Raw genomic sequence first — 13,040 nt, 5'->3', positions numbered from 1 at the left:
ACCATTCACATAAATTTCAAAAAAAGATAGCATCATTACACATTGTTCACAGATTCATACAAGTGTAAATATATGGACTAGATTCACAACCAAGTCATGATAGCTTTGCCTCTGGGGAGACTGGGGACTATATAGGTCTTCACCTTTATGTGTAATATTTTATTTCACTTTTTTAAAAAGAGAAAGAATAGGAGAAAAAGATATGAAGAAAATATGACCAAAGATAAACATTTTTTACTTGGCAATGTGGTTACATAAGTGTTTTCATATTATCCTTTCCTTATTCCATTAAAAAGCAAAAGAGGCTAATCTAATTCATGGCCAGATCTTTGTTATACTGAGTATGATGTGCAAGTCCAGGGCCAGGGCTAAACAAACAAGAGGTCTCAAGTGTCCTCTTTCCTCCAGAGAGTGCTCAGCCTTCCCTCTGAATAACGTCAGATTATTTCAAAGATTTCAAGAATACTGGTTTGAAGGTTTGTCAGATCATTATTCTGCCCATGGTGCCTTCATGTCTCCTCCAGTCCTTACATTAAAACATTCAGTCTCAAAACTGCAGAGAGCGTTAACCATCAGCTTTTTTGGTCCAGAGTAGCCCTGCTGGTATCCTGTATTCCTGGATTAACAACTGAAAAAATTCCAATGATAAATTTTCAGAGATAAAATAGAGAATAAAATAGAAGGGCAAATGTTTTTAACTAACGTATACACTACACACACACGTACGTGCACATGTATACTCATACATCATCATCCTAGGTAAATAAAAAAGATACCATGAGAATTTGGAGGGGAAAAAAATTGTTACTTTCTCTTCCATAGGCATATAAACATTGTCTGAAATTTACTAAATTCCTAAACTCTCACTCTGCCCTCAATGTCTGGTCATAGGGAAAAAACTAGGAAAAATCATTGAAAATCTTAAGAGCAGCAAGAGAATGAAGCCAGATGGGATCCCATCGATTTTTATTTTTATTTGAACTACCATTTTAGTAAATAGGAAAATTCCTAATTTGTGCTCTTGTTCTAACTCAATAGAGATGCAACAAAAACAGTTTTATAGACTCCTATCACCCCCAAACACAGCAAATTTATTCGGAATAGGAACTTGGCAGGCACTGATAGAGGAAATTTTAATTAAATTCACTACCATAAATTGCAGAAATGTGTCCATGCATTAGAAGCTCCCTGGAGAGAATATTTCTTTGGAAATAAAAAGAAAATGTGATCTGGAAGAAATATATTTTAGGCTATTATTTCTCTGTGTAAGGAAGCTAAAGCTTGCCCCAAAATAAATTTTGTCGTCTAGACTGCAGTCTAGAAGGAAATGAGACTGTAATCTACTCATTTCTCTTGCTTTCACAATAGAACTACTCACAGTTGTGATGAGAATCATCCCAAATTATAAGGCATAAAAACTGGCATTGCCTCACATGTTATTAGTCTATTTGCAGATGGCACCATAATTTACAACCCAGTCGTATTACAAGAAATGCTGATTCCACAAATACTCTGCTTGTGATCAAGAATAAAACTCTCTGTGCCATACTCTGTTTAAGCTTTCCAAAATTTACACTAAAGCAGTGCTTAAAAGTTATGGGAAATAACTCCATCCTCTTCAAGCCATTGCAGATCTTTTTGGATCAAATGTGGATATAAACCAATAAATATCTTTGTTGCTCTCTAATTTAATCACAAACAATTACACATATTTCATAGAGTAGGAATTTATAAGGACCTACTATGTTGAACAATTAGCAAACATAGCCAATAAAACTTTAGTTAATTAAGGTTCTTCTAGCCTAAAATAAAAGATATTGATTATAGAGCTGCCAAATCCAAAATCAAGCAATCTTACTGACAACAGCAAAAATGCTATTGGCAGGTACTACAAAATTCATCTCAAACAAAGACCTATGGTTCCAATTCTTAGGTCTTTTTTCTGACATCCTCTTACATTTATGAACTGCCCTCAGTCTACAGGTTTAATGTAAAAGCCAAAGTAACCAGTCAATTCCTTATATTCATATTTAACATTTGGACAGATGGAAATCCAAATCACCCTCACTAGGCTGTCATTTTTGATTCAACAAACAGCTACTGAAGATCTGCTGTTTGTACAATGCTCTGTGGTAAGAAATACATCTAGATAAATCTTATCATAGTTTCATCACCTCCCCCAGGAAGACTTTGCAGCTGTATTCTTCCATTTTGTCTGATGTTTTAAAATTTATGTTATCATTATTAAATAATATATGCTTATCACAAGAAACTTGAGAAATAGCATAAGAGGCAGAAGCCATCATTAGTACCACTGGGTAGAAGTAAATATTAAAATCTTCTATGGATTCCCTCACAATATTTCGATGAGAATTTTTATCTAATTTCAGTTATGTATTATGTCTGACTGTACAAGTTAACTTTACAATGTAATATGCAACATTATAAAATAACTAGACCTAACAGAATACTTTACCCAACAACAGCAAATATATAACCCTAAGAACACATGGAACATTTTCCAGAATAGACCATATATTAAGTCATAAAATGAGCCTCAATAATTTTACAAAATTGAAAATAGACAGAATATACTCTCCAACCACAGTGGAATAAAATTAGAAGCCAATGACAGAAAGAAATTTGGGGAATTCACAAGTGTGGAAATTAAATGACACACCCTTAAAGAACCAATAAGTTAAAGAAAAAATTACCACAAAGGAAATTAGAAAATGTTTTAATATGTCTAAAAATAAAAACACAGCATATTAAAACTTCAGGAAGAGAACTAAAGCAGTGCTTAGAGAAAAATTTATAGCAATATAAGCCTATATTAAATTTTTTTAAATCTTCAATCAGTAACTTAAACCTCCATCTTAAGAAATGAAAAAAGAAGACCAAATCTAAAACAAGAAAATAAGGAGATAATAACATTAAAGCAGAAATTAATTAAATAGAAAATAGACAATAAAGAAAACCAACAAAACCAAAAGCTGCTTCTTTTAAAAGGTCAACAAAATTAACAAATATTTAGCTAGACTGACTAAGAAAAAAACAGAAAGAAGTTCAAATTACTAAAATCAGGAATGAAACAAGTGACATAAATATTGACCTTACAAAAATGAAATGGTTATAAACAGACACAATAAACAATGTACGGAACAAATTACATAACCCAGATGAAATGGACAAATTCCTAGAAAGATACAAACTGCTGAAACTGAATCACAAAATAAAAGACAACTAAAAAGATTGAATTAGTAATTCAAAACTACCCACAAAGTAAAGCCCAGGACCAGACGGCTTCAGTGGTAAATCCTACCAACTGTTTAAAGAAGAATTAGCATCAATTTTTACAAAAGTTTGCAAAGGAAAGATGTCCCCCAACTCATTTTATGGGGCATCTTAACCCTGATACCAAAACTAGACAAAGACATCCCAAGAAAAAACAAAAAACCAATATCTTTTATAAATTTAGATGCAAAAATCTTCAGCAAAATACTAACAAACTGAATCCAGCAACATATAAAAAGGGTTAAACACCATGACCAAGTGAGACAACCTAAGAGTGAAAGGTTGACTTACTTCTAATAAGCAATCAATGTAATGCACCAAGTTAAAAGAATACAGGATTAAAACCAGATGATTATCTCAAAAGATGCAGGAAAAAACCATTTGACAATGGAAATAATGGATATGTTTATGGCATAGATAGTGGTGATGGTTTCATTGATATATATTTATCTCCAAGTTCATCAAATGATGTGTATATTAAATATAAAAGCTTTTTGTGTGTCCCATCATACCTCAATGGAGTGGCTTTTTTGTTCTTGTTAGTTAACAAAATCTAATACCCTTTCCTGATTTTTTAAAAAAAACAGTTCACAAACTAGGAATAGAAGGGGATTTCCCCAATAAAAATTATAAAATAAAGAGAATTTTAAAAAACCCTCACTAACATCACACTCAATAGTGAAAGATTGCTTTCCCCCTACAACTGAGAACAAGGCAGATGTCTGCTCTCATCATTTCTATTCAGTGTTGTACTAGGTGCAAATAAGCCTAGACAAAAGAAAGAAATGAATGAAGAACATAAAGGAAGAAGTAAAACTACCTCTATTCAGAGATGACATAATCTCATATATAGAAAATCCTAAGAAATGCCAAAAAATAAAAGCTGTTAGAATTAAAGCATTCAGTAAGGTTCAGAATACAAGATCAACACACAAAAAACAGTTGTATCTCTACACGCTAGCAGTTAACAATCTGAAAATAAAACTGAGAAACAATTCTAGTCACAAAAGCATGAAGAATAATAAAATATTTTAGAAACAATTTATCAGAAAATTACAAGAATTGTACACTGAAAACTACAAAAAAGTCACTGAAAGAAATGTAAGAAGATCTAAATAAATAGAAAGACACCCTATGTTTATGGAGTGGAAGACTTAATATTGTTAAGACGGCAATACTCCCAAAACAGATTTCAGTGCAATCCCTATCAAAATCCACCAGGTTTCCTTGTAGAAATTGACAAGCTGATTCTAAAATTCATATGGAGAAGCAAGAGACCCAGAAGAGCCAAATAATCTTGCAAAAGAAAAAGGAAGTTTGAGGACTCACACTTCCCAATTGCAAAACTTACTTCTAAGCTACATTAATAAAGAAAGTGTGATACTAGAATAAGGACAGACAGATAGATCTATGGGATCTTACTGAAAGTCCAGAAATAAGTTCTTACATCTATGGCAAACTAACTTTAAAAAAAAATTTTTTTAAACTGACTTTTGACAAAGGTGTTAAGATAACTGAATGAAAAAGAACAGCCTTTTCAACAATGGTGCTGGGACAACAGGATACACACATGCAAAAAACAACAGCTAAACAAAAAACAAACCCAAGTCTGACCCCAATCTCATACCATATACAAAAATTAACTCAAAATAATCATAGACCAAAATGTATGAGCTAAAACTATAAAACTTTTAAAAGAAATATAGGAATAAATCTTTACAACCCTGGATTAGGTGACAGTTTCTTAAATATAATTCAATATCATAAACATAAAAAAGAAAAAAATAGATACATGGATTGCATCAAAATTTAAAACTTTCAAATGATAACATCAAGAATATTAAAACAACCCACTTTGAATTTACTGAATAAGAGAAAATATCTGTAAATCACATATCTGCTAAAAGACATCTATCTACAATGTACAAAGAGCTCTTACAACCCAACAATAAAAAGACAAATAACCCAATTTGTTTTAAGGGCAAAGGATCTGGAAAGACATTTATTCAGAAAAGAAATACAAGTGGTCAAAAGACCATTAAAAATACTCAACACCACAAGTCACTAAGGAAAAGTAAATCAAAACCATTTCATACACACAAGGATGGCTAAAATAAACAACAGATAATAACAAGTGGTGTCAAGGGTGTGGAGAAACTAGAATCCTCGTGCACTTCTTATGGTATTATAAAATTGTGCAACTGCTTTGGCAGTTTCCAAAAATGTTAAACATTGAGTTACCATATGACTCAGCAATTCTACCTTAAGTATATACTAAAAAGAGTTGAAAACTATGTTCACACAAAAACTTGTCCATGAGTGTTCAAAGCAGCATTATTCAAAATAGACAAAAAGTGGAAACAATTCAAATATCAACTCACGAAGGGATAAGCAAAAGTGATATGTCCATATAATGAAATATTATTTATCTATAAATGGAATTAAATACTGACATGCTACAACATTAACAAAACTTGAGAACATCACACTAGTTGAAAGAAGCCACATACAAAGTATGTATGATAACTGATATGACGTTCCATAATAGGCAAATTCATAAACTGAAGTAGATTAGTCATTACCAGGGGCTGGGAGAGAAGAGAATGGAGAATTACTGCCAACAGGTATGGGGTTTCTTTCTGGAGTAATGAAAATAGTCTATAATTGGATAGTAGTAATGGTTGCACCACTACTTGCAGGCTTTTAAAGGGTGAATTTTGTGGTATGTGAATTATTAAGTTGAAAATCTTCAAGATACAGTAATTTTTAAGAAGAGTTAGCACTGGAAGAGTCATAGATCATATACAGAAAATGATACACAAAGGCATTTTATATCATATCTTTCCCTGGAACCTATATTCATCTTTCACAATTCAAAAGAAGTCATTCTGGATGAGTTATCTTTAGTATTTAATTTATTGGCTTTTTCTTTCAAACTAAAAAGCAATACATACTTTACTGTCTTTTATTATAAGCCCACCCCAAAAAACTCCTAAAGGTATCAAAGAGAGATCCAACATATTGCCTTTTCCTATGGCCCTCATTCCCACCACCTCTCCCTGAAGATGATAAATGTTAATAGCTTAACATCCACATTCTTTTCTATGTTCATAGCAATGCACACAAATAAAAATCTTCATACCAATAAAATGTTTTTCTCTGATTTTACAAAAATGGATCATTCCACATACATTTCTCTGCAACTTGCTTTGTTGTGGCCTTTCCCACAGGTCAATGCATATAAATCAAACTCTTCCTTTTTAATTTTCACATAATATTCTAGGTATATGGACATACCATGGCTTATTCACTCTCTATGGATAGCATTCAAGTTGTTTCCTTTGTTTTTTACTTAGTGTATATCTTTATATATACACTTATATTTATTTCTGTAGGATAAAATTGTTCTATCCAAGTTTTAATGCAGATACAGAAAGTCATTACTTAGCATGGCAATAAAAAAGGTCTTTATGTTGCATTAAACAACCTGCTTGGTGAAAATGAGAAAACATATTTATTTCTCAGCTCTGAGTCACAGCCATGGGGCTAGATTAGGCGTTGTTTGCAAATACATAAACAAAATACAAATCACAAGTGCTCACCAAACAAGGTATTAGATTCTATGTGTACAAGGAGGCAAAGTATGTGTCATGACACACACATTTCCTGGTACAGGAAAATGAGCCACTGAGGAAGGAAGATTAGGGAAGCAGTGCTGAACCCAGCCTCCCTCTTTGATTACAAAATTCCCCTGACAACAAAGACTCCAATGGGATTCCCAGGTTCACAGTTTGGATTAGGTTTGGGGTTAGGCTTAGGTTAGAACCAAGGTTTCTTTCAGATCATGTGTCCCCTTATTTAGCTCTCCACTTTGCTTATTCTCTTGGTTGGCTGGAGCAGTTTTTTCAAGATGGGAATGTGGATGCTATGATCCCTGCACCCTTACATATCTAAGAATCGCTTTCTATTGTGGTCATACCCAGAAACCAACTAGACTTATTTTAGATGCTTGAGTTACAGCCTGTTCTTACTCCAAATTCCACAGATACTGCAATTTTATAAGACTTCTAGCTAGTAGTGATTCTCAAGACAACCCAATTTTGGTTTCTTGGCTGGTGACCTCTGTGTATGCATGTGCATAGAATATAAATAGAGTAAACTGTAAATGCACTCTCTGTCATCAAAATGGCCAACAGCTAAACTGTCTGCTCTAATATATTCTCAGCTTATCCAAAATGGTAAGACAAGAAAAGAACTCCAGGAGACGGAGAAGATGGCGGAGTAGAAGGACGCTCGCAGGTCACCCTCTCCCACAAATACACCAAGACCCACATCTACAGACCCACTCAGCCAACCAGAGCACCTGTGGAACTCCGACAGAACATCGCCCTCTTCAAAAGATAAAGACGCCAAAAATCTGGTAGGAGAAAAGGAAAAAAGAAAGAACAAAAGGCAAAGCAGCGCGGGACGGGTCCCGCGGGAAGGGAGCAGCAAAGGAGGACTGGCGCTCGCTCGCTGGGTCTCCCCTCTCCAACTGAGAGGCCAGCGGGACGGAGGGGGAGCCTCCGAGGCTCGGATCTGTACAGAGCAGCCCTTGACTAACAGAACTAAGTTAAACGGGCACAGAGCGTCCCCCCGACACCCAGCCTGAGACGCGGGCCGGCAGCCGCGGGCAGGGCCAGGCTGCACAAGCCGGGCGGAGGACGGAAGTGGCTGCACGGAGGCAGCCCCGGGGGAACGCAAGGGGCTGCGCGCCGAGGCTGTGGGTGCACAGGGCAGAACAACCTGGGCCCTCCATAAAACAGCAAGGTTGATGTGCTCTTGGGGGAAGGGTGCACACCCCCATCTCTGAAAACCCCCGGAAAGTTTTCGGGGGAAGAGAGGCGGGGCTCAGGCGCAGCCGCCATATCCTCCGCGCTGAGCACCCAGGCGGGGGCGGGAGCGAAACCTGCATCCGCACCCAAGGGCTTAGCAGCCTCAAAGGCCAGACTGAGACTGGCCTGCAGCCCGGGGCAGATAGGATCCTTCCATCCTGGTCCCTCAGAGAACTTGCTCCACAAAGACAAACAAGGAGCTGGGTTTTGGCTCGGAGCAGGGACAGGGCTGTCCCTCGGTCTTCCCCGAGCCCACCCGGTCGGGCGGAGCGCCGACCGGGGCGGAGCGCGCAGCCGCACAGAGCAGCGGAGCTACCGGCGGCGGCGGCGCAGGTAGAGCGAGAGCGGCCCCCCGCCTTTCGGGCAGGAACACAGCCCCTGACCGAGGTGCTGGGAGGGGGCACGACCCGCCCTCCTACCTGGCCAGTCTGCAACATCTGACTGCGGCATCCGGAGGGGCAGCGACCCGCCCACCCACAGCAGAGAGCTGCACCTGACCCAGTGTTAGGAGGAGGCGCGATCAGCTTGCTGACAGGTGCTGGGAGTAGCACAGAAGAGGGCGCCAACGGAGGGCCTCTGAAAACAGCAAGCTGAGCTTCCAAAACAGGACGAAGACAGAAAGACTTCACATTAAAAGCACACAGACTCCAGGAGAACACCGACAAATCCCTCCCCCCCTTTTTTTTTTAAATCTGTTTTTACCTGTTCCGTTTTCTATTACTCTTAATCTTTACTTCTTAATTCATTTCTATTTCTCTTGGGTTTTGATGTCCTGCTATTGATTAGACACAGGTTTCAAATACATCTATTCATCTCCCCCACCCCTTTTTTTTGTAAAGGTTTCAAAAGGACGTCTCAACCCGATTAATACTCTGCTTCAACTCACTCTTCTATTATTCATTATACACTGTTTTCAAACCCTCTTTCTCCCTTCTTTTAAAATTCTTTCTCTGTCTCTCTCTTTTTTTTCTTTTTTTCCTAAGTTCTATTCCTAAATAGGCATCAGATTGATAAAATCCTTAAGGACCAAAATAAACAACTGATACTCCATAAACCACAGTGCCAAAGAGGTATGAGCAAGATGAAGAAGCAGAAAAACCTTTCCCAATTAAAAGAACAAGAGAAATCCCCTGAAAGAAAGATCAACGAAATAGACATCGATAGCCTACTAGATCAAGATTTCAAAAAAGGAGTGATCGAATTGCTGAAGGAATTAAAAGAGATAGTGTTTAGAGATATAAAATATGTCAAAAATGAAATTGAAGCTATAAAGAAGAGCCAAGTAGAATGGGTAAACTCATTGACAGAGATGAGGAATGATCTAATAGCTGTGCAAAGCCGACTAGATAATGCAGAGGAACGAATTAGTGATCTAGAAGACAGGGCAATAGAAAGCACCCATTCAGAAGAACTACAAGAGAAGCAAATAAAAAATAATGAAAATAGCATAAGGGACCTATGGGATCATATAAAGTGTCCCAATCTTCGCATAATAGGGGTCCCAGAAGGAGAAGAAAGATCAAAGGGGATTGAAAAGGTTTTTGAAGAAATCATGACTGAAAACTTCCCAAACTTAAAGAAGGAATCAGATATCCAAGTACAGGAAGCTCAGAGGGTCCCAAACAGGAAGAACCCAAATAGACCCACACCAAGACATATCATAATCAAGATGGCCAGAGTCAAGGATAAAGAAATGATTCTAAAGGCAGCAAGAGAAAAGCAAAGAGTAAGTTACAAGGGAACCCCCATAAGGCTCTCAGCTGATTTCTCTACACAAACACTACAGGCCAGAAGGGAGTGGCAAGATATATTCAAAGCCCTGAATGAAAAAAAAGATGCAGCCTAGGATCCTTTATCCAGCAAGGCTATCCTTGAGGATACAAGGAGAAATAAAGAGTTTCACAGACAAAAAAAAAAAAAAAAAAAAAAAAAAAAAAGCTGCAGGAGTTTAGCAACACTAAACCCATGCTAAAAGAAATATTGAAAGGGCTATTCTAAATAGAAAAGCAGCAGGATGCTACAGAAATGAGAAACACACAACTGGAAAGGTAATAACTCATGAATTACAAATAAAGTAAACATGAAATTATAAAAGAAGACATACAAATCACTGAGAGTGGGAGAGGGAGGCAGGGAAATATAGAATATTTTTTTCTTTCTTTTTTAAATTTTTTTAACAGTAGGATGGGTTTCAGATCATGTTACTATCAGTTTAATAAAAACAGTTATAGTAATGGGTTGACAGATTTACAAAAAAGGGTAACCACAAGCCAAAAATTTACAAAGGAGTCACAAAAATTAAATAAAATCCATGATAATACAAAGGAAAATTACCAAACCACAAAAGGAAGAAGAAAGGAACAAAGAGGATATACCAATTCAACTGCAAAGATAAGTTCAAAATGGCAATAAACACACATCTATCATTAATTACTGTAAATGTTAATGGACTAAATGCTCCAGTCAAAAGACACAGAGTGGCAGACTGGATAATAAAGCAAGAACCTTCAATATGCTACATACAAGAGACCCACTTTAGGGAGAAGGACACATATAGATTGAGAGTGAAAGGATGGAAAAGGATATTCCATGCAAATGGAAAAGCCAAAAAAGCAGGTGTTGCAGTACTGATTTCAGACAAAATAGACTTTAAAACAAAGGCCATAAAGAAAGATAAAGAAGGACATTTTATAATGATTAAAGGAGTGATACAAGATGAGGATATTACACTCGTTAATATATATGCACCCAATATAGGAGCACCTATACAAGTACATACAAGAATTACTAACAGAGATAAAGGGGGATATTGATGGGAATACAATCATAGTTGGAGATTTTAACACTGCATTAACATCACTAGACAGATCTTCCAGACAGAAAATAAACAAGGCAACAGAGAAATTAAATACTACAATAGAAAAACTAGATTTGGTGGATATTTTCAGAGCATTACACCCCCCAAAAATAGGATATACATTCTTTTCAAGTGCACATGGAACATTTTCCAGGATCGATCATGTACTTGGGCACAAAAGAAACCTCAACAATTTTAAGAAGACAGAAATTATCTCAAGCATCTTTACTGACCACAATGCCATGAAACTGGAAATCCACAACAGAGAAACAAAGGAGAAAAAAAGGAAAGCATGGAGATTAAACAATATGTTATTGAAAAAACAATGGATCAATGAGGAAATCAAAGCTGAAATTAAAAAATACCTTGAGACAAATGAGAATGAAAGCACAACCACTCAAAACCTATGGGACACAGCAAAGGCAGTGCTAAGAGGGAAGTTTATAGCGATACAGGCCTTCCTCAAAAAAGAAGAACAATCTCAAATAAACAATTTAACCCACCACCTGAATGAATTAGAAAAAGAAGAACAAAAAGCCCCAAAAAGCAGCAGAAGGAAGGAAATAATAAAGATCAGAGAGGAATTAAATACAATAGAGATTAACAAGACCATAGAAAAAATCAACCAAACCAAAAGCTGGTTTTTTGAAAAAGTAAATGAAATCGACAAACCTCTGGCCAAACTCACAAAGAAGAAAAAAGAGAGAGCACAAATTAGCAAAATAAGAAAGGAAAATGGAGAAATTACAACAAACAAAATAGAAATACAGAATATCATACGAGAATATTATGAAAAACTATATGGAACCAAACTGGATAACCTAGAGGAGATGGACAAGTTTCTGGAAACATACTGTCCACCAAAACTGAATCAAGAAGAATCTGAACACTTGAACAATCCGATCACTAGAAAGGAAATAGAAATAGCAATTAAAAACCTCCCTACAAATAAAAATCCAGGACCGGACGGCTTCACCGGGGAATTCTACCAAACATACAAAGAAGAACTCATACCAGTCCTTCTCAAACTCTTCCAGACGATTGAAAAGGAGGGAATACTCCCAAACTCATTCTATGAAGCCACCATCACCCTGATACCAAAACCAGGCAAAGACACTACAAAAAAAGAGAATTATAGGCCAATATCACTGATGAACATAGACGCCAAAATCCTCACCAAAATTTTAGCAAATAGAATCCAACAACACATAAAAAAGATTATACCTCATGACCAAGTGGGGTTCATCCCAGGGACACAAGGCTGGTTCAACGTACGCAAATCAATCAGTGTAATACATCACATCAACAAGAGAGAGGACAAAAACCACATGATCATCTCAATCGATGCAGAAAAAGCATTTGATAAAATTCAACACCCATTTATGATAAAAACTCTCGCCAAAGTGGGTATAGAGGGAACATATCTCAACATAATAAAAGCTATATATGACAAACCTACAGCCAGCATAGTACTCAACGGGGAAAAACTCAAAAGCTTCCCACTAAAATCTGGGACAAGACAAGGATGCCCACTATCACCACTCCTATTCAACATAGTCCTGGAAGTCCTAGCCACAGCAGTCAGGCAAGAGAAAGAAATAAAAGGGATCCACATTGGAAAAGAAGAGGTAAAAGTGTCATTATATGCTGATGACATGTTACTATATATAGAAAACCCTAAAAGGTCCACACAAAAGCTACTAGAGCTGATTGAAGAATTCAGCAAGGTAGCAGGTTACAAAATTAACGTTCAAAAATCAGTTGCATTTCTTTATACTAACGATAAATCAACAGAAGAAGAAAGTAAAGAAACAATCCCCTTTAAAATAGCACCCAAAGTAATAAAATATCTGGGAATAAATCTAACCAAGGAGGTGAAAGAACTACACACAGAAAACTATAAACCATTGATGAAGGAAATTAAAGAAGACTTTAAAAAACGGAAAGATATTCCATGCTCTTGGATTGGAAGAATCAATATTGTTAAAATGGTCACACTGCCCAAGGCAATCTAC

The sequence above is a fragment of the Camelus bactrianus genome, chromosome 3 (genome assembly GCF_048773025.1).
Source record: "Camelus bactrianus isolate YW-2024 breed Bactrian camel chromosome 3, ASM4877302v1, whole genome shotgun sequence".
In the NCBI taxonomy this organism is placed as follows: domain Eukaryota; kingdom Metazoa; phylum Chordata; class Mammalia; order Artiodactyla; family Camelidae; genus Camelus; species Camelus bactrianus.
Note: the sequence above shows the minus strand (reverse complement) of the source record.